General features: G+C 38.8%; 1 protein-coding gene across 2 annotated transcripts in view; it reads left to right on the forward strand.

Moving 5' to 3' along the window:
* Positions 1–23712, forward strand: part of CDK1 (cyclin dependent kinase 1) — a 62692-nt gene that overhangs the window by 16503 nt on the left and 22477 nt on the right. For both annotated transcript variants that reach the window (XM_070563312.1, XM_070563323.1), the window contains one exon: positions 19374–19477. The gene's annotated coding sequence lies outside the window, so the exon portion shown is untranslated. The remainder of the gene's footprint in view (positions 1–19373; positions 19478–23712) is intronic.

Below are 23712 nucleotides of genomic sequence, written 5' to 3' on the forward strand. Positions count from 1 at the left end.
TCTTCCAATTCACGTGCATGGAATATCTTTCCATTTCTTTTGTCATCTTTGATTTCTTTCAATAATGTCTGATAGTTTTGAGTGTATAGGTCTTTCTCTTCCTTGGTTAAATGTATTCCTAGATATTTTTTCTTTTTGTTGTGATTATAAATAGGATTGTGTTCTTGAGTTCTCTTTCTGTTAGTTCGCTATTAGGGTATAGAAATGCATCTGATTTTTGTAAGCGCATTTTGTACCCTGCAACTTTGCTGTAGTTGTTGATTATTTCTAACAGTTTTCCAATGGATTCTTTAGGGTTTTCTATATATATATAGAATCATGTCATCTGCAAATAGCAAGACTTTAGCTTCTTCCTTACCAATTTGGATACCTTTTATTTCTTTTTCTTGCCTAATTGCTCTGGCCAAAACCTCCAGTACTATGTTGAAAAAGAGTGGCAAGATGGCACCTTTGTCTTGTTCCTGTTCTCGGAGGGATGACTTTCAGTTTTTCCCCTATTGAGTATGATGTTGGGTGTGTGTTTTTCATATATAGCCCTAAATGTTGAGGTACTTTCTTCTATACCCATTTTATTGAGAGTTTTTATCATCAATGTATTTTGGATCTTATCAAATGCTTTATCTTCATCTATTGAGGTGATCATGTGGTTTTTATTCTTCATTTTGTTAATGTGGTGTATCACATTGATTGATTTGCGGATTTTGAACCATCCCTGCATCCCTGGTATGAATCTCACTTGATCATGGTGTGTGATCCTCTTAATGTTTTGCTATATTTGTTTGCAAATATTTTGTTGAGGATTTTTGCATCTGTGTTCATCAACAATATTGGCCTGTATTTTTCCTTCTTTGTGCTCTCCTTGTCTGACTTTGGGATCAGGGTGATATTGGCCTCATAGAATGAGTTAGGAAATGTTCCATCTTCATCAATTTGTTAGAATAGTTTGAGAAGGATAGGTATTAAATCTTCTTTGAATGTTTGGTAGAATTCTCCGGAGAAGCCATCTGGTCCTAGACTTTTATTTTTTGAGGGGTTTTTGATTACTGTTTCAATCTCTTTACTTGTGATTGGTCTGTTCAGATTCTCTATTTCTTCTTGATTCAGTTTTGGGAGGTTGTGTGAGTCTAAGAATTTATCCATTTCTTCCAGATTTTCCAATTTGTTGGCATATAGTTTTTCATAGTATTCTCTTACAATCCTTTGTATTTCTGTGGTATCCATTGTAATTTCCCCGCTTTAATTTCTAATTTTATTTATTTGAGCCTTCTTTATTTTTTTCTCAGTGAGTCTGGCTAAGGCTTTGTCAATTTTATTTATCTTCTCAAAGAATCAGCTCTTAATTTGATTGATCCTTTGTACCAGTTTTTGGTTTCTATTTCATTTATTTCTGTTCTAATTTTTACTATTTCCCTCCTTCTGCTGAATTCAGGCTTTGTTTGTTATTCTTTCCTAGTTCTGTTAGGTGTAGTTTAAGATTACTTATTTGAGATTTTTCTTATTTGTTGAGGTGGGCCTATATTGCTATGAATTTTCCTCTTAGGGCCACTTTTGCTGTACCCCGTAAGAGTTGGTTTGATGTATTTTCATTTTGATTTGTCTCTAGATATTTTTTGATTTCTCCTTTGATTTCTTCATTGATCCATTGGTTGTTCAGCAGCATGTTTTTTAGTCTCCATGTATTTGTGACTGTCCCAGCTTTTTTCTTGTAGTCAATTTCCAGTTTCATAGCATTATTGTTGGAAAAGATTCTTGACATGTTTTCAGTCTTCTTAAATTTAATGAGACCTGCCTTTTTCCCCAACATAAGTTCTATCTTTGAGATTGTCCCATGTGCACTTGAAGAGAATGAGTATTCTGCTGATTTTGGATGGAATGTTCTATATATCTATTAATTCCATCTGGGCTAGTTTTTTATTTAATTCCACTATTTCCTTGTTGACGTTCTGTCTGGATGATCTAGCCATTGATGTAACTGGGGTGTTGAAGTCCCCTCCTATTATCATGTTGCTGTTTATTTCTCCCTTTAGGTCTGTTAATAGTTGCTTTATGTAGTTTGGTGCATATATATAAGTTTTATGTCCTCTTGGTGGAGTGTCCCTTTTATCATTACATACTGCTCCTGTTTGTCTCTTATCACCTTTTTTATCTAGAAGTCTACTTTGTCTGATATTAGTATGGCAACACCTGCTTTCTTTTGTTTGCAATTAGCTTGGAGTATCATCTTCCATCCCTTCCCTCTGAGAATGTGTTTCTCTTTAGAGCTGAGATGTGTTTCCTGGAGGCAGAGTATTGTTGGGTCTTGTGTTTTAATCCATCCCGGCCTTCCATGTCTTTTGATTAAAGAATTCAATCCATTTACATTTAGAGTGATTATTGATAGATGAGGGCTTAATGCTGCCATTGTATCATGTGTTTTCTGGTTGTTCTTTATTTCCCTTGTTTCTTGTCCCATGTATTTCCGACTGCCGGCTCAATTTGGTGATAGTTTTCTCAGTTTTCTCTTTATTTGTCATTTGTGTCTCTGTCCTGATTTTTTTTTTAAGATTTTATGTTTTTTCCTTTTTCTCCCCAAAGCCCCCTGGTACATAGTTGTATATTTTTAGTTGTTGGCCCTTCTAGTTGTGGCATGTGGGATGCTGCTTCAGCATGGCTTGATGAGCAGTGCCATGTCTTTATCCAGGATCCAAACTGGTGAAACCCTGGGCTGCCAAAGCAGAGTGTGCAAACTTACCCACTCGGCCACAGGGCTGGCCCCTCTGTTCTGATTTTTTGTTTAGTAGTTACTGTGAGGTTTGTATAAAAGATCTCATAGATGAGATAGTCCATTTTCTGATATCCTCTTATCTCCTTAGCCTAAGCAGGTTCTATCACTTTCCTCTTCCCTGTCTAAGTTTTTGTTGTCACACGTATTCTGTTTTGTGTTGTGAGTTTGTGATTAAATAGGTGTTTATAATTATTTTTGATGCTTTCCTTCCCTTTATCTTTAATGTTATAATTAAGTGTTTGCTAACCTGTTCTGATAGAGAGCTGCAATTTTCTGATTTTGTCTGTCTATTTATCTCCTTTCTCAAGGCTTTGTAAACCTTTTCTTTTTTGTTTCAGGTATGAGGTCCTTCTTGATCATTTCTTGTAGGGGAGGAGGTCTTCTGGTGATAAACTCTCTCAGCTTTTGTTTATCTGGGAAAGTTTTTATTTCTCCATCATATCTGAAGGATGGTTTCATTGGAATAGAGTATTCTTGGCTGAAAGTTTTTGTCTTTCAGAATTTTGAATATATCATTCCACTCTCTCCTAGCCTGTAAGACTTCTGCTGAGAAATCTGAAAGTCTGATAGGACTTCCTTTGTATGTTATTTTCTTCTGCCTTGCTGCCCTTAATATTTTTTCTTTGTCATTTACTTTTACCAGTTTTACTACTATATGCCTTGGAGACGGTCTTTTTGCACTGAGGTAATTAGCTGTCCTATCTACTTCATTTACTTGTATTTCCAGCTCCTTCCCCAGGTTTGGGAAGTTCTCAGCTATTGTTTCTTTGCACAAGATCTCTGCTCCTTTCCCCTTCTCTTCTCCCTCTAGAGCACCTATAATCCTTATATTGCATTTTCTAATTGAGTTGTATATTTCTTGGAAAATTTTTTTTTTGAGGAAGATTAGCCCTGAGCTAATATCTGCTGCCAATCCTCCTCTATTTGCTGAGGAAGTCTGGCCCTGAGCTAACATCCATGCCCATCTTCCTCTACTTTACATGTGGGATGCCTGCTACAGCATGGCTTGCCACATGGTGCCACGTCCACACCCGGGATCTGAACCTGTGAACCCCAGGCCACTGAAGTGGAACATGCACACTTGACTGCTGTGCCACCAGGCTGGCCCTGGAAAATTTCTTAATTTCTTTTTGGTCTTAGTTCTTTCTCCTCCTCCACCTGAAGCATTTCTGTATTCCTGTCCTCTAAATTACTAATTCTGTCCTCAATAATGTCAGAAGTGCTTTGTAAGGATTCTAGATTTTGTCTCATTCATTGTGTTCTTCATCTCCAGCATTTCTGCTTTTGTGTGTGTGTGTGAGGAATACTGGCCCTGAGCTAACGTCTGTTACCAATCTTCCTCTTTTTACTTGAGGAAGATTATTGCTGAGCTAACATTTGTGCTAATCTTCCCCTATTTTATGTGGGATGCAGCCACAGCATGGCTTGACAAGCAGTGCTAGGTCCACACCCAGTGTCTGAACCTGCAAACCCTGGGCTGCTGAAGCAGAGCATGCGGACTTAACCACTACACCACTGGCTAGCTCCTGTTTGGTTTTTTTTTAGAGTTTCAATCTCTTTTGTGAAGAATTCCCTCTGCTCATTAATTTTATTCTTGAATTCTATTGAAATGTCTTTCTGTATTTTCTTCTAACTTGTTGAGTTTTTTTATGATAACAATTTTGAATTCTCTGTCATTTAGATTGTAAATTTCTGAGGCTTCAGGATTGGTTTCCTGAGACCTGTCATTTTTCTTCTGCTCTGGAGTGTTAATGTATGTTTTCATGGTGTTTGGTGGAGTGGCCCTTTGCTGGCGCATAGTGGTAGCATCTGGTCACAGACTCCACCTGCCACTACTGGGCTGGAGGGGTGGGAGCTGTGTTTTCTGAACCTGCCACATCTGATGGAAGTAGTGACCGTCTGTTGGAAGCTGTGCTGACAGGGCACATCTGCGTTTGCCCGCTGGCCACTGCTGCTTCACACACACAGGCACAGGTGCTCTGGACCAGATCTGTTGCCCTGGCAAACTGGCTGAGCTGGTGAACCAGGAGGGGGGGAAAGGGGCACTTTATTTTGAATGCACAATCACACGCAATCCCGCTCTGCACTCACTGGCAGCCTGCCTCAGCTGCTCAGCTTGGTGGGGGGGGTACCCTCATGGTGGCTGAGCTACCTCAGTGTGGAGCATTTCCCACAGGCTGGGAAGCAACTCCAAGACCAAAAGCATTCCTGCTGATGCCTCCTGTTCCCCCATCTCCTCTCGGTGTCGTGTGTTGGCCACTGCATGAGGTCCTGTGCACTTAGATCACTGCTGCTGGGGAGGGAGAGGAGATCCACTTACCTCCTTCCACTGCTCCCCGTGGATCCAGTACCCCCACCTTCAGAAAAATGGCTTTGTGGATCTCTCAGACATCCTATTGTGCTGTGTGGATGTCCTCTGTTGGTTAACAAATGTCCTTTTTGTTATATCTTAGGGGAACAGCCCCAAGGGAACAGCTCACTCAGCCATGATGCTGACATCACTCTCTGCAGGTAGATGTTTGAAATGAGTCTTATGAGGCTAACACCAAGTTGCCAGCAGAGTGGGTTCCTTCTAGAGGTTCTAGGGGAGAAACGGTTTCTTGCCTTTTCCAGCTTCTAGAGGCTGTCCTTATTCCTTGCTTCATGTCCTCACATCACATTGTCTTTTCTCTCCTCACTTCTGTCATCACATGGGCTTCTCCTCTCCTGTCATCAAATTTCTCTCTGCCTCCCTCTTGTAAGGACACTTGTAATGACATTTAGGGCCCATGTGGATAATCCAGCATAATCCTCCATCTCAAAATCTTTTAACTTAATCACATCTGCAAAGTTCACATTACTACATAAGGTAACTTTCACATGTTCTAGGAATTAGGATCTGGATATCGTTGGGGACCATTATTCAGCCTCCCACAATTGATATGTTAAAAAATGCCATGAACTGCCTCGTTTTTAGGAGTGATGCAGCAGACACGTTTGAGCCTAGCAAAGGAGACCAGGCAGATCCCTTGGCATTTCAAGTTAGGCATGTTCCAAGCCTAGGGCTAGGATCCTATCAGGTTCCTTCTTAAGGAAGTGTTTCTAGAATCACAGCACTGCAAGGGCTTTCTGAGAAGAGATCTAGTTCCTTCATCTTATAGATCAGAAGACTGATGTTTGCAAAATACCATGAGGTAACTTGCCCAGGTTATTTAACCAGACTAGAACCCAGGTATTCACACTCCAAGCCTTGTATTCTCTTCCCTATTTCTTTAGAGAACTTGAATGTAATTAGTTACTTAATAAATATCCATAGGTTTCTAAGTTAACAGATGTTATCTCTTTCATGGAAGGAGTATGGCAGAACACTCCGCTGAAAGCCAGCACAGCTGGAAATTCACCTGTCTGAGGGTGGAGCATCTGAAGTGTAAATGAGTTATAAAGCTGTGTATTTTTGTTTGAGCCCACCTCCTTAGTTCCCTGAGGTTTGGAAGCTTGCTCATAGCCCTTGACAAACTCAGCTGGCTTTGCTGGTGGGATGGAACTTGTCAAGAATATTGATCTTTTGGAAAAAAAGGAAAACAAACCAATGATTCTATACTAAGTGGATGCCCTACCCTAATCAGATTCACCTGGAGGGCTTTTTCCTCTGCCATCACACCTTGTGACAGTGGTTCTCAAGGTGCTGTGTCTGAAGCAGAGCGTCAGCGTGACCTGGAACTTATTAGAAATGCAAATTATTAGGCCTTACCCTAGACCAGATCAGAAGTCCGAGGTCAGGGCCTGGCAATCTGTGTTTCAACATGCCCTCCGTGTAGTTCTGATGTAGGCTAAACTGTGAGAACCACTTCTCAAGTCAGTGCCAAGATTTCTCTGGGTGAAGGGGGTGAGTGGGCAGGAGAAAAGAGTGAGAGCAGGGCTTGCTTCCCAAGTTGAGACTGACCATGGAAATAATTATGGTTAAGGATGTTTTCTGCTAAGGTGTGTTGGGGTGGAGAACTCTGACCAATACTATGACTGACAGAACAAAAGGAATTGACAAAGAATGAAATAGTGTGGGTAATACTGTGGAAAGGATTCAGGAGAATTCGGAAGTGTGGTTTTGGGTGAGAGCAAGGAGAGCAATTTCAACCAGTATGACAGGGAGACTAGGAATACATAGAAAAAAGATCTTGCTTCCCAGTAACCTAGAGACCTGAAAAAAAATTTCCATGTTAAAACAAAGAGCAAGGAAAGGAAGATGGATTCCAAGAAGCAAAATCATTACAAGGGAAACTGAAAACTTACCAGGTGACAACAGCAGAAATTTGCTAAACTGGTAAAGAAACAATTTAGGAGCCTCCTACTGGAGACCGGCTTCGGTTCAGTTTAATCATGGTGGATGTGAAGTTCAGTGGGAAAGGGTTCCTTTCTCCTCTTAGGTCAAAGTGTGAAATATGAAAAGAAATGAGATATAATACTTGTCAAACTTACCAGGGAGCAGAAATTCCTCCTTACATCTAATGGAACATGGATCTGGGGCACTGGTTCTCAACTGGGGGCTATTTGTTCCCCAAGGAACATTTGACAATGTCTGGAGACGTTTTTTCCCGCCCTGGGAAAGATTCGCCCCGTGTCAACATCTGTTGCCAATCTTCCTCTTTTTTTTCCCCTCCCCAAAGCCCCAGCACATAGTTAGATATTTTAGTTGTAAGTCCTTCTAGTTCTTCTATGTGAGTAGCATACCACAGTATGCCTACTGACATACGAGTGGTGTGGTTCCACACCCAGAACTGAACCCAGGCCCCTGAAGAAGAGGGTGCTCAACGTTAGCCATTAGGTCATCAGGGCTGGCTCTGGTGACATTTTTAATTGTCACAACCTGCAAGGTTGCTACTGGCATCTCATGAGTAGAGGCCAGGGATACTACTGAATGTACAAGATGCGCGGGACAGTCCTCCACAAGAATTATCCAGCTCTGAATGTCAATAGTGCTGAGGTCAGGAAACCCTGCCCTAGGGTCAGGTGCCCTGCAGCCCCCATCTCAGCCACATATTAGGTGTCAGTCTTCCTAGTGAGAAGCTCATGTTTGCAGGCAGCAAAAGTTGTACCTTTGTGTTCATTCTGGGTCAAAGTGACTGAGACCAATTATAAATGGTTGGGAGTCCTGGGGGTGGGTGACCTAGACAAAGATAAAGACTGATGGCTAGACTCGAAGAAGAGAAAATCAAGTAAACAGGTCAGCTTGACAACCCTCCATCTTCTCCTCTAGAGAACTTTGAGGTCCTAAAATCCAGTCACCTTCTTCCAGCCCTTTCCCAGTGTGTGGGCAAAGGCTGTCTTCACATCAGCAATTCTAGCCTTAGAAGGGGGCAGTACCAGAGGATACATATAGCTTTGGGATGGGAAATGTACTATTTAACCAACCACTCTGAACATCAAACACAGATTACACCTATCCTGAATCACCAGTAGCATTTCATCATTTAACTAGTGAAAGTACAACCTAGTCATTATAACAGAAGCCCTGTAATGAACTTCTTCATGACCTTGGGTGATGAGCGATTCAAGAGGCTAGTATTTTGCAGTTAATGTGTGCCAAGAATGACTGTGTATTAAACATAATGATCTATCAACTTCCTATCCAGAATTGCCTGAGGATACCAGATGTTCAATTAAGAGAGTTTTGAATACAATTCAGTAAAGGTACAGAAGAAATAAAAATCTGATTTTGCCCATGTCTGGTATCTTTTCCCCAAATTGCTCATCCTTAAATATAATCCCCCCGTTTTTTTGGTCTACTTAATTAGGTAGTAATGATATAAAAATTTGTAGGTGAAGTATAAGTTTATTGGATTACTTTGTTGATTTTTACTGCTCTTCTAATTAGAGTTGAGTAACATTTCTAGGTTTGTCTTAATTGTTCTTTAACCCCTTAATTAAAATTGCTGGAATTTAATTAACTTCTAATTAATTCCTCTACTTATTCCTACACATCACAAGCAAAGTGCTTGAGATAAAGAAATCTGGGGTATGGTTTTCAATATGTAAATTCAAATTAAAGCAGTTGTAGGTTTTTTTAGATTGGGTAATTTGATTAGATAAACTCAGTCCTCTTTCAGGACATTTTTTTCCCGGGTCTCCACCTGGTAAACTCCTGGAGCACTTGGAGAAATTTTGCTTTGGCCTGTGGACCTCTGGAGACCATGAAGGATGAGCCCACCTACTTCCCTTGTTTTTATTTTTATTTTTATTTATTTTTATTGAGTTCATAATAGTTTACATTGATGTGAGATTTCAGTTGTACATTATTTCTTGTCTGTCACCACATAAGCGCTCCCCTTCTCCCCCTATGCCCATCTCCCACCCCCCTTCCCCTGTTAACCACTGAACTGTTTTCTTTGTCCATGTGGTTGTTTATATTCCACGTATGAGTGAAATCATCTGGTGTTTGTCTTTCTCAGACTGCCTTATTTCACTTAGCATAATTCCCTCCAGGTCCTTCCATGTTATTGTAAATGGGATGAATTTGTCTTTTTTGTGGCTGAGTAGTCTTCCATTGTATATATATACACCACATCTTCTTTATCCAATCATTGGTGGATGGGCACTTGGATTGTTTCCATGTCTTGGCTATTGTGAATAGTGCTGCAATGAACATAGGGGTGCATATATTTCTTTAGATTGTTGATTTCATGTTGTTTGGGTAGATACCCAGTGGTGGGATAATTGGGTCGTATGGTAGTTCTATCTTTAGTTTTTTGAGGAATCTCCATGCTGTTTTTCATAGTGGCTGCACCAGTTTGCATTCCCACCAGCAATGTATGAGGGTTCCCTTCTCTCCACACCCCCTCCAACATTTTTTTTAGTCTTAGTGATTATAGCTGTTTTAACAGGCGTAAGGTGGTATCTTAGTGTAGTTTTGATTTGCGTTTCCCTGATAATTAGTGATGTTGAACATCTTTTCATGTGTTTATTGGCCATTTCCCTTGTTTTTGAAGAAGTTTTTAGAATTAGAAAGATGAAATGCCACCAATATACTTGGTCATATATTTATTTGGTCTGATAAAATCACAAGGGCTAAAATTCTCTCCGGGTAAAAAATGGACATATTTTGAAGCTTGTTAATTTTTTCCTGGTCACTGAGTAATGAGTGATAATGAGGAAATTAGTCTGACTCTGCTCAAGGCTACGGGAGTCAGTGAAAGAAATTCATGTGCCTAAGTCGACGCAGAGGAGACTGGCCTAGCCACAATTACTGCAATTATGGTTAGGAATGTCAGAAAACAAAGATGTGATCTGAAAAAGGTTTAGTTTTCCAGTAAATGTAACTGTTCCTTTTTTTTCCCTGATCTTCTGATCTTGCAGAGACACAGGCTTACCGATGTGTGTGTGTGCATGTGCATCCCTTTGCACACAATTTCTAAATCTTCATTCTCCTGGCTACTTTAATTGACCCAGCCACATATAAATTATTAGGCTTCTTATCAAAGCAGTCTTTTGTCAAAACTGTAAAAGAGCTTGCCTTGACATCAAACCCCTGTTTGTAAAAGTATTGCCTCTTTACCCTTCTTCTGTCCACCCCTTACTGTCAACCTCATTTTCACTCATCCTTTAAAACTCAACTCAGTCACTGTAACCTCCTCTAAAAAGTCTTCCAGGATGCTCACTCCCAGTTAGAGGGAGCTGTTCTTCCCCTGGGTTCTCTAGTGACTTGTGTATTACTCCATCTCTATAGTAAAGGTGTGGTGATTGGGGAAACCCCCTCCCCTGCCTTCTGCCCTGCCTATGAGTTCCTTACAACTGAGTTTTTATTATCCTTGTATAGCTGGTGTCCCAGACAGAGCCTGCTACATGCCAGGTACCCAATACATGTTTTATAAATTTTCCTTGACAGGCTTACTATATAGAATGAAAAATTATTCCTCAACTACACAGTACAGGAAAGCAGGACTATCAAAAACATGAAATTCACAGTGATGTGTCTGGATAGATAGATATTTCTGATAGGCTACATTGAAGGGAACCAACCAGTATGATTAGGAACTGCCACACTAGATAATATCCAGAGAGCTGCTTCTCCAGCTTAAAACAAATTCATTCATTCATCCAACACACATCTAGTTGTGTGTGAAAAGCCAGGAGCTGCGTTAGTTTGCAGGGACCCAGAGACTAAAGAGAGCATCATGGGTGCCAAGATTGTACAGTTATAACAAAGTGAGATAAGAGCCCAATAAAGGTGCATATGAAATGTGCTAGCACAGTGATGAGGTCAAAGCTCTAGAGTCCTACTGTCTAGGTTTATGACCCTCACCAATGATTATTATCAATGTGACCCACACTAGGTACCTACCCTCACTAAGCTTCAGGATCCTTGCTTGAGGAATAGAAATATAACAACTCCCACCTCATACTGTTGTTCTGATTATTAACTTATATAATCCCTTTAAAGTACTTTCAATATTGCCTGGGACATGGTAAACACTCAATAAATTTCAGTGCTTCTACCACCTCTACTACATAGTACAAGATATGGAAGGACCTCCTACTTAATGAATAGAGAGAGGGACAGTGAGAGGTGATTTTTTTTAACTTTTGTTTATTTAATGCATGACAAATTAACTGATTACTTAACCACATTAGAAAACAAAGGTTAAACAAAAATCACCTGTATTCTCATTAAACATTTTGATGGATATTATTCCACAATTTTTTATTTGCCTACATAGAGATCATACTATGCATTCTATTTTGTATCATATTTCCCACTATTACTGTCAATAAATACGTGTTTATATCACAACTCTTAACAGTTCCATGTATTCATTGTATAGTTGCATACTGTTGTTTAGTTAATTGCCTATCAGAGTTATTTTTCTTTGTTCTATTAGAAACAACACTGTAATGAACATTTCTCTCTCTCTGCCAATTGTCTGATAATCAGTCGTCTGATAATTTCTTTCTAATTTATTTCTAGAAGGTAGCAAATACACAGCAACATTTAAATTTAGTTTTATTTTATTTTTTCAGTCGATAAAACATTTGCGTATTTCAAATATCAAAACACTAAAAAAAATCATAATCAAGATATCTGGCTAACAACCTGTCTCCATTTATCTTGTCTCCCATTTTCTCCCATCATAGGAAACCATTTTAGTTAGGTTATTATGTAACTTTTTAGTGTTGTGCAAATATTAGCAAATATTCCATATATATTCCTATTTCTTACACAAAAGCTAACATACCATACTCATGTTTTGCATCTTACTTTTTTCCCACTTAGCAATATATTGGAGATGATACCATTTTGATACATGGAAAACTCTTTCTCTTTTCCCCTCACCTCCCACCCTTCTTTTTTTTGAAAGATTGGCATCTGAGCTAACAACTGTTGCCAATCTTTTTTTTTTGCTTTTGCTTTTTCTCCCCAAGTCCCCCCAGTACATAGTTGTATATTTTAGTTGTGGGTCCTTCTAGTTGTGGCACATGGGACGCCATCTCAGCGTGGCCTGACGAGTGGTGCCATGTCAGCGCCCAGGCTCCGAACCAGCAAAACCCTGGGCCACCGAAGCAGAGCATGTGAACTTAAGCACTCGGCCACAGGGCTGGCCCCGACCCTTCTTTTTTTAATAGTAGCATAGCATTACATTTTGGGAAGATATTGTTTATTTAACAAGTTCCTTATAGTTTTGTTCCCTGCTCTAATCCCCAAGATAGGTTTGGATAAATTTGACCCTGCCCTTTCCCTCTTCATCCCTCCATCCCCTGATCACCTGGTAATGTCAGAAAGAGCAAGTCAATGAGCAAACTGCCTAGATTGCTCCAAACCCATGGTAGATAGTGGGTGTCTACCATTTCTCATGTCTAGGGTCTTGATTTCTGGGCTTTCCTTCCAACCAGAAATATGCAAATAGAGAGAGATTTATAACCACATACTTTATTAGTTTACGCTGACTCTAACCAAAAACACTGGGGAAAACACAGGTGTATAATTCTAGAAAGCTCTCCAAGCACAGGATCAAGTTAATCCTGTGTATACATAAACAATTTTATTTCCCTCTATGACTTCATTCTTTGTTTACAGCACAGACCACTCCTCAAATCCCCTGACTTTCTTCCAAGGAGGTGCTAACTAGTCTAAGATCTCTAATTACTGTTTATTTCATTTGCATGTAGGTTTTCTCATTACAGTATAAGGACTATAAAATGATAACCGATTGCCAGGTCAACAGGAACTGGATGATGGACAATGAAATTTTAACTAATAGTTCTATTGCCTCTCCTTGTTTTGCCTCCCCCTCAGTAAGGCTGCTCCCTCTTGTGTTCTGGCTGACTTTCAGTTTCTCTTGAAATTACTGGATTTTTTGCTTCCATTTCTGCCAGGTAAACTTGAGGCCTTTCTCCTCCTCTTAGCCAGAACATTGGTGACCCTTTTCACTCAGTAAAGTGTAAATAAAGCAGGTAGATATTCCAGAGACAGAGAATACACTATGCTGTGTTTGAAGAATGACAGATGTTTGAGCCTACTGGAACAAAGCGTGGAGCGCTGGGGATATCAAGAGGTGTGGTAGATCAGATGGACGAGGACTGTATTATGAAGAAAGAGGAATAACATGCTGATAGGTTTAGACTTTATTATCTCTGCGATGGAGAGCTACTGAATAATTTCAAAGAAAATAATAACATGGAGGAGAGACGGAGGGGAAGACAACCAGTTAGGAAGTTATTCAAAGACTTAAAATTGATGAGAGGCTAAATTAAGAGCGTAGTAGTGAGAATGGAAATAAAGGAAAGGTCAGAATGGACATGTTGAACTAGGTGTGGCTGGGGAGGAAATGGTCAGTCCAGATCAACATTGAACCTTCTGGAGTAGGTAAAATGGAAAGACTATACATGATTGGGGAAGATATTTGAGGTTGAGATAGCAGTGGGAACTCCGGGTGGAGATGTCTAGGAGGTAGTAAGCCTGGAGCTCATAAGAGAGGTGAGGATTGGAATTATGAATTTAGTCATCACCATTATATAGGCGGCAGCTGTAACCTTGAGGTTCAATGAGACCATGCAAGGAAAGAGAATAGAGTGAGATGAGAGTGCCCAGGATTAAGCCCTGGGAGCCATGATGGCGAGAAGAGAAATCTGCTAGTGAAGGAGACTGGGAAGCAAAAACCAATGGTAAGAAGAAAACCACAAGAGAGGCTGGTGTGGGGAAGGATGCATCTTTTAAAACAGTGTCAAAAGAAAAAGTTTTGCCAACAGTATCAATGCCTCATAGAGGTCATATAAGATTATGTATATGTATAGCAAATGAATACTTCTTGTCTGACGTTTCTGTGTATATGAATAACAAACCGAATAATTTTTATTTCCATAAAATAACCTAATGAACTTGAATTTTTTCCATATCTCCTGTATAGCCTTACCTTCTATGTTTAATCTTTGTTAAATAGCCAAATGTGTTTGTAATTGGTATGTATTAGGTCCACATAGTTTGCATTCTTGTCACCTTAAACTAAACAACTAGAAATCATGAAGAGGCTGGGGGAAAATGCTGGACCAGAGGGCAGCACAGGAGAGTTGTGTAGGTGAAGAGCAGAGAAAACAAGTGGGGACCCCACATGTCCTACGCAGTTGTTTCCCAAACCCTCCTCCTTGACACTCCGTGGGCTCAATTACACGGTATCAGGACTACTTCCCTCGAAAGCAGCTTCATCCTGCCATTAATGGAGGGAAGAATAATTCATTTTGATTTTCTGGTGCTTGGGGCTGTCTACCCTAGGGGAAGTTGTCACTTCCCCAACACCCAGTCAGGATGGACTTGGGCTTTTCCCAGCCTGTGAAGCAGGCAGTACTTTCAGGAGAATAGGAGCTCGCAGGCTAAAATAACAAGATACCTATTTAGAAAGGAAAATAGCAAGTGATTACAGATTTCCTCAGAAAAAGCAGTGTTAGAACAACAAAAAATTTACAATAAGCCTAAAACATCTACTAAAAGAGAAAAAGAAAAAATATTAACCTTATAAAAAATCTATTTTAAAGAGAAAAACAAGTGGAAAATTTGTTAAGGAAAATACAATAGATGGGATAAATAACATACAATAGATGGGATAAATATTAAAAGGATCCACCTGAGGCATTTAGCATATTGGAAGATCAGATTGAGGTGTTCTCAACAAAGGAAGAAGGAGAGAAAAAAAGCAAAAGAAAATATAGAAACAAAGTTAGGTGATATAAACAAGTATAATTTTACATCTGGGTAAAAAGAGTCATCAAAATAGAAAAAAAATAGAAATAGGGAGGAATAAACATTTGAAGAAACAATAGAGACAAACTCCTCAAATTAAAGAAAGATGAAAGACCTAGGATCAAAAAACACATAAAGTGGGGCTGGCCTGGTGGTGAAATGGTTAAGTTCCCGTGCTCTGCTTTGGTGGCCTAGGGTTCAGAGGTTTGAATCCTGGGTGTGGACCTACCACCACTTGTCAAGCTAGGCTGTGGCAGCATCTCACCTAAAACAGAGGAAGACTGGCAACATATGTTAGCTCAGGGCCAATCTTCCTCTCTCTCTCTCATACACACAGACACAAACACACCCACACACACACACAAAACCACCACCATAAAGCCCCAAAAATAGAAAATAAGAAAAAAAAATACTTCCTCTAAACCTATTACATGATATTTAAATATATCAATTCAAAAGGAAATTCTAAAATTTTGGCAGAAAGAATAGATATTGACTTTTTTAGAACAAGAGAAAGATTCAAGGTCTAGAACTTTTATACAGCTGAAATGTAAGGGCATGGTAACAATATTCTCAGGTATATAAGGCCTCAGAAAATTTACCACACAACTGTTTCCTGAGAACAATTTTAGATAAATTACAAATAAAAGGAAACAAGTCTAAAAAGTACACAGGATATATAAAGATCTTCAAACACTTGGTAAAGTTTGTGTTTACTTTAAATGATGTGTATTGGTTTTCTATTGCTGCTGTAACAAATTAGCACAAGTGTAGTGGCTTAAAAGAGCACAAATATTATCTTACAGTTCTTCAGGTTAAAGGTCCCGCACAAGTCTCACAGGGATGAAGTCAAGGTGTCTGCAGGGCTGCATCCCGTTCTGGAGGCTCCAGGAGAGAATCCATTCCCTTGCCTTTTGCAGCCTCTAGAAGCTGCTGTTGGATTTCTTGGCCCTCTTCTTCCATCTTCAAGGCCAGCAACCCTGCATCTCTCTAACTATTCTTCCAGATAGTCATACTATCCTCAGATTCTGACTTTCTGACTCCTTCTTCTGCTCTTAAGGATACTTAATAAGAACAGTTGATTAGATTGAACCCACTTGATAATCTGAGATAATCTCCCAATTTCAACATTCTTAACTTTAATCGTATTTGCAAAGTCCCTTTTGCCATGTAAGGTAACATATTCATGGGTTACATGGATTAGGATGTGGATATCTTTGGGAAGCCATTATTCTGCCCACCATAATATCTGTACAGGAGAGAGAGAGAGAGAACATCCATAAATACCCTAAATTTAATATTCTACATATTAAGGGTATGAGAACATGCCAAAATGTCAGGATATATATGAGAGGATTAGAAGAAGCACTGAAAAAGTGGTACATATTGAAATAATAAACTATGATTATAGAAACAGATCCATATACTAATAATTACAATAAATGTAAATGGACAAAACTTACCAGTTAAAAGAGATTAATATTGTATAAAAACAAAACAGAAATCTAGGAACGTTACTTAGTCAAATCTAACATGCTATCAAATTTAAGATATATATTATGTAAATTTAAGGAGAAAAGAAGAAATGCCATCAATTGACTTATGATAAAAGCTTTCGGATCATTTAGATTTTATTTTATGCTAGTTTAAAGGACACTTTTAGATTTATCTAGACATATATTTTATCATATATAACAAATGCACACATATAAAAAGTAAAATAGAAGCAAAATAAATTGAGTAAAGTGTTTCTAAAATTTCATCATATCCACCCACCTCTTATGAGTCACTCTTTCATTTGTCAACAGGCATACAACATTATTATTTGTGACATCAAGAGCATTGGTAATTTAGTACTTCCTAAAATAATCCATAAAAGAACTAAAAGCCACTTGTTCTGACCTTAAGACAGCTTTGCAATGACGTAGAACTAGTCTATTTTGTTTACTCTTGTTTTGTGAATATTGCCAAAAATGTTTAATTCACACTTTCCCCACTTCTTTCCCACAACCCTTTGGTTCTTAGGGGCTAAAAAGAAAGCCTTACTGTGCTCTCTTGGGATTTAATTCCAAGCCATTGAAATCCATTTTCTGAGTTTTGATACTGGTGCTTTTGATGTTAGTGCATGTGCAGGTAATGTCAACTATGGTGCAAATACCACCTGGATGACAGAGACTGTTACACTTCATCGATTGTAAGGTGAGTCCTGATTTCAAAGTTGTCCAAATGCCAAACTTTATGTATATCTTAGTCTCCATAAAATAATGCATATGCCTTTTACAAGGACACAGGGCTCAAGAATACAGAAAGTTTCCAAGTAAAAGAATGAAAAAAGAAGTTACAGACAAATTCTAACCAAATGCAAGTGGGAACAGCTGTATAGACCTGCGTTGTCCAATGTGGCAGGCACTAGCCACATATGGCTACTGAGCACTTGGTGGCTAGTCTGAATTGAGATTTTCGTTAAGCGTACAATAATACATACCAGATTTCAAAGAATTAGCACAAAAAATAAAGAACATACAATATCTCAATGAGAATTATTATATTATTACATGTTCAATTGATATTTTAATATATTTGGTTTTAAATAAATGCATTATTAAAATTGATTTCACCTGTTTCTTTTTACTTTTTTAACGTTCCTACTAGAAAATTTGAAAGTACATATGTGTCTCACATAATATTTCCATCAGACAGTTCTGATATAGACTTTAAGAGCAAAAGCATTCTGAGGAAAAAGGTATTGTTACTATACAATGATTGAAGGTGCAATCCACCAAGAAGATATCGTATAATAAATATGTAAGTACATAGTAAAATATTCTCAAAAAAAGATGAAGAAACACTTGATAGAATTACAGGTAGAAATTGATAAATCTAACTATTGTAGTGAAAGACTTCAACACAGTTGTCTTAACTATTGATTGATGAGGCTGTCAAAATTCAACATTAATAAAAAGATCTGAACAACACAATTAATGGGCCTGAATTTAAGGAATGTATATATAATTTTACATCTAAGATTAGCGAATACCCAGTTTCCTCTAACTCAGATGGAACGTTTACAAAAATTGATCATGTACCAGGCCCTTAAGCAAACATCAACAAATTTCAAAGATTAAGTATCATAAAAAATAGGTTTTCTCTTTTAAGTTAAAAAGATTACTTTAGGGACTGGTTCAGTGGCATAATAGTTAAGTTCATGTACTCCGCTTCAGCAGCCTGGGGTTCCCTGGTTCAGATCCTGGGTGAGGACCTATGCACTACTCATCAAGCCATGCTGTGGCAGCATCCCATATACAAGCTCTAGAAGGACTTACATCTAGGATATACAACTATGTACTGGGGCTTTGGGGAGGAAAAAAATAAAAGAGGAAGATTGGCAATGGACGTTAGTTCAGAGCCAAACTTCCTCACCAAAAAGAAAAAAAATCACTTAAAAAAATGATAAATGTGGGGCCTGCCCAGTGCTCCAGTGGTTAAGTTCAGGCACTCCACTTCAGCAGCCCTGGGTTAGCAGGTTTGGATCCTGGGTGCAAATCTATGCACCGCTCATCAAACCATGCTGTGCAGGCATCCCACATACAAAAGAGAGGAAGATTGGCAACAGATGTTAGCTCAGGGACAATCTTCCTCAGCAATAAAGAAAGAAATAAATAAAATCTAGAATACTGCAGGGGCTTCTGCTTGGAAGCTTGGAGTAACAGATACTAAACTTATTCTCCCACCTGAAACAACATAAAAAATAATAAAACAGATAAACTATATGAAAGAACAGTTTTCAAAACACTGGACATCAGGTATTTGTGACAGTGATCCATGAGAGATGGGAATCAGATGGGACAAGCCAGTGATTGTCCCAGGTGGCTGCCTTGAGAGAGCTTCTAGTCTGTGGTGCAGGGAGGGGAGATCCAAGCGGAGCCTGGACTCTCTGAGTCGAAGGGGCAAAGCTGAGACTCCAGGGGACAGACCAACGTGGCTAGCATTCACAGGACCAAGTCCTGGGGAGGAGAGGGATGTACAGAGAACTCTGAAATCTACAGAGGGTCTCCCTCAAGGGTGCGTGTGGGGAAACTATAGGAGGGCAGGAAAAGAACCACTGTGATGGTAATTTTATGTCAACTTGACTGGGCCACAGGGTGCACAGATTTTTGCCAAACATTATTCTGGGTGTGTCTGTGGGGGTGTTTTTAGGTGAAATTAACATTTGAATTGGTAGACTGACTAAAGCAGATTGTCCTCCCTCATGTGGGTGGGCAACACACAATCAGTTGAAGGTCTGAATGGCACAAAAAAGACTGACCTTCCCCTGAACAAGGGGGAATTCCTCTTGTCTGACTGCCTTTGAGCTGGGACATTGGTCTTCTCCTGCCTTTGGACTCGAACTGAAACACCTGCTCTTCTTAGGTCTTGAGGCTGCCGGCTTTCAGACTGGAACTTACACCATCAGATCTCCTGGGTCTCCAGCTTCCCAACTGCAGATCTTGAGACTTCTCAGCCTCCATCATCATGTGAGCCAATTCCTTATAATAATAATATAATAAGATGATTAAATATTATAATTATACAATAATAATTCCTTATAATATATATAATATTACATACATACATCCAATGGGTTCTATTATTATTAGATTATTTTGCTTATTATATTATTGTATTTTATTATTATTATATATAATAATGTGTATGTACATCCTATTGGTTCTGTCTGTGTGGAGAACCCTGACTAACACAGCCACCTAGAAAAATTAAAGGGCATAGTACCTGGTGCTCACCCAGGGCCAGGAATAGTGTCTGCATCCACCTGCCAGATTAGAAAGTCTCCTAATGTCTGGGGCAACAGGAAGAGTGCTCAGAAGAGTCTTGCCTCAGTAGTGGGAATAATTAGTACCCGACTAAGCACAGCTCTGGTCCTGCCTAGCAAATCATAAAAGCAGGACTGGAGAGGATCAAACTTTTTCCATGAAACTTATCTGCATCTCAGAACAAAGCTCAGAAAGATTTATAGGAACACAAAAGCATCCAGCCCCCAACAAGGTAAAATTCACAATGTCTGACACAGAAAAAGATTACCAGGCATGCAAAGAAACAGGAAAATACAACCAACATTGAAGAAAAAAATCAACTGAAAATAAAGTAGAACTGACGCAGATGTTAGAATTAGCAGTGACATTTAAATAGTTATTTTTACTGTATTCCATATGTTCAAAAAGTTAAAATACCATATATCAAAGCTTATAGGACACAGCAACAGTGATATTGAGGGGCATTTTAGATACTAGTACTTATATTAGGAAAGACCAGATGCTAAAAGTTAATGAGTAGTAAGAAAGAGAGAATACAAATAAGAAGAGAAATCAATGAAATATGAAACAAAGATATAATAGAGAATATTAACAAGGCCAAACTTCAGGTCTTCAAAAACCAACAAATAAAATAGATAAACCTCTGACAAGATCGTATCAGAAAAAAGAGAAAAATAACAAATAAATAGTATTATGAATTAAAACAATCTATAGAAATACTGGAAATGTAAAATATCATAAGGTAACACTATCATCACCTAATAATTGGAAAATTGGACCCAATGGACAAATTCCTTGAAAAATATAACATAATAGCCAAATCCTGGCAGAGGATCCACTTCCAAGCTCACTCACTAGCAGAACTCGTTCATTGCTGGCTCTTGGCAGAAGACTTCATTCCTCACCCAATGAGCCCTTCTATCCATGGCCTGAGTGTCCTCATAGCGTGGGAGCGGGGAGAGAAGAATTAAGGTCCACCTTATGAGTAGAAGAGTGTCAAAGAATATGAGGACATAGCTTTAAAATGGAAAGAGCTGGGGCTGGCCCCATGGCCGAGTGGTTAAGTTCGCACGCTCCGCTGCAGGCGGCCCAGTGTTTCGTTGGTTCGAATCCTGGGTGCGGACATGGCACTGCTCATCGGACCACGCTGAGGCGGTGTCCCACATGCCACAGCTAGAAGAACCCACAACGAAGAATACACAACTATGTACCGGGGGGGCTTTGGGGAGAAAAAGGAAAAAATAAAATCTTTAAAAAAAAAAAATGGAAAGAGCTGAAAGTTATCAACTAAATGAAGTGGGCACCCTGCATGATGTCCCCCTTGACAGAATGCAATGTGAAATGCACAAACTCTCTATGCAGTATCCTTGCCAAAAATATTTAACCTGAATTTAGTCATTTCTAGACCTAACTTTCAGTTACAGAAGATAGTGTATACAATGCAGATGATATTGGAATAAGGTAAATCACACCATGAAGAAACAATCAGATGTATCATGTGGGAAGTATCTTAGGAAAACTGGCTTAAAAATATTATCATGAGGGGCCGGCCTGGTGGTGTAGTGGTTAAGTTCGTGCTGCACTTTCGTGGTGGCTGGGTTTGCAGGCTTGGATCCCAGGCATGGACCTAGCACCGCTTGTCAAGCCATGCTGTGGTGGCATCCCACATAAAATAGAGGAAGACTGGCACAGATGTTAGCTCAGGGCCAATCTCCCTCATACACACACACACACAAAATATCATGGAAAACAAAATAAGATAAAAGTCAGAGGACTGTTAGACTAAAGAGACATAACAAATACAATTCATATATCTTGATTGTATCTCAGATTTTATTTTTTTAAACATCTGGAAAAGACATGTTTGGGGAGATGGTGGATGTCTGAATGTGAATAGGATGTCAGAGAGTGTTACAGAATTAGTTTTACTTTCCTTAGATGTCATAGTGGTGTTTTGGTTATGTAGGAAAATGTCATTCTTAAGAAATGTATGGTGAAGCATTTGAGGTAGAGATATGATGTCTGGGAAGGTACTTAAGAGTGGTTCAAGGGGAGAAGAGAGAGACATGAGGAGGAAGGGAGGGAGGGATGATGGGAAGGAGAAGATAAGATAAAGCAAATTTGGCATAATAATAATTGGTGAATCTCGGTGAAGTGTATATGGGTTTTACTGTTACTACTCTCAACATTTTTGTAGGTTTAAAATTTTCAAATAAAAAGTTGAGGAAACATACTCACACACACACTCTTTAAGACTGTACAGATAAGATGAAACTGAATAAAAATGTAGGCAATGCCAGTTACCTGGGATTGTGGGGGTGGTGGAACGGGATGGTGCAAAGAAGATCACACACATGTAAGCTATTGTTAAGGTACTAGTTTTAATGTTGGGTTATGGTTTCATGGGTGCTTATTACATTTTACTATAAATTAATAATTATATGAATAAAGATGGCCATAAATGCACCAATGATGAGAGTGTGTCATGAACCAAGGATTACTTTAATCCACTTCTATGTTCTTAAGTACCACAAAACTGCTGAAAATAACCATATATCTGGAGTGGAAAATTCCAGTGATGGGAGAAAAGCTGGACCTACAGCTATTTGAGAATGAGCTCTGAATTTTTTCATCCCTTTCATCCAAAGCTAATAATTGTGGTGTTCCAAGAATAATGAACAACTATTTTAGATACTCTACTATTAACCAATGATTCAACCTTGTTTAATCACATTCTTATTTAAAGAAAATGATACACTTCTACTCTTCCTTAAGGAGACACTAGTGAGAGTGAAATTATCATTAAGATACACAGTATAAGGGGACTAAATATATAATTCCTATTTACCAAAATTACTGTTAATAATATTTCCAATAATTTATCATCTTAGAGTGTCATATTTATTTTATCACACATAAGTGGCAAATTGCATGGTGGTAGAGAAGCTGGGCTTTGGAGTCAGAAAACTCTAGATTCAAGTCTCCATTCTGCCTAAGAGCTATCTGATACTGGGCAAATTGTTTAATCTCTTTAGATCTCAGTTTCCTTATCTGAAGCTGGATCTCTACCAATAGGATTTTTCCCTTTTCAAAGATAGTTCATTTACAGTGCTTAACACAGGGGCTGGCCCCGTGGCCCAATGGTTAAGTTCTCGTGCTCTGCTTCGGTGGCCCAGGGTTTCGCTGGTTTGGATCCTGGGCACGGATATGGCACCACTCGTTAGGTCATGCTGAGTTGTCCCACATAGCACAACTAGAAGGATCCACAACTAAAATATACAACCATGTACTGGGGAGATTTGGGAAGAAAAAGCAGAAAAGAAAAAATAAATAAAGTCCTTAGCACAGTTAATGGTACAAGTCTGAATATTATAAAATGTAGCTATTATTACCACAGTGAAACATTTAAACTGATTTAATTGATCTATCTATATCTACCTATAATTTCCTACATACTTACAAAGTTACACTGTTTATTATCAGGAGCTTAAATGACAAAACAAATAAGTACACAAAGCTCTGAAAATGAGGGAATGTAAACACAATCTCCTTAACATTCCCTTCATTTCTCATTAAGTGATCTCTAAGGTTCTATTGGCTCTAACATTTTATTATACCGTGATTTTATGATTATTGTCTTTGCAAGTGTTTAGAAGCCATTAAAATGAAGATGAGTTTATTTTTACTTTTGGAGTTTTGTTATGTTTTTAAAGATGGAAGAGGATGTTTAACTTAGACATTTTCATGACGGAACAAGGAGGACCTGCCTATTGGATATTTAGTAACACACAGTACTGCTGGAATATGGACAAATTCCATTTTAGATTTCTTTTTTTTTTTTTGTTTAAGGATTGGCACCTGGGCTAGCAACTGTTGTCTTTTTTTTTTTCCTGCTTTATCTCCCCAAACCCCCCCGTACGCAGTTGCATATCTGCATA

The sequence above is a fragment of the Equus przewalskii genome, chromosome 1 (assembly GCF_037783145.1).
Source record: "Equus przewalskii isolate Varuska chromosome 1, EquPr2, whole genome shotgun sequence".
In the NCBI taxonomy this organism is placed as follows: domain Eukaryota; kingdom Metazoa; phylum Chordata; class Mammalia; order Perissodactyla; family Equidae; genus Equus; species Equus przewalskii.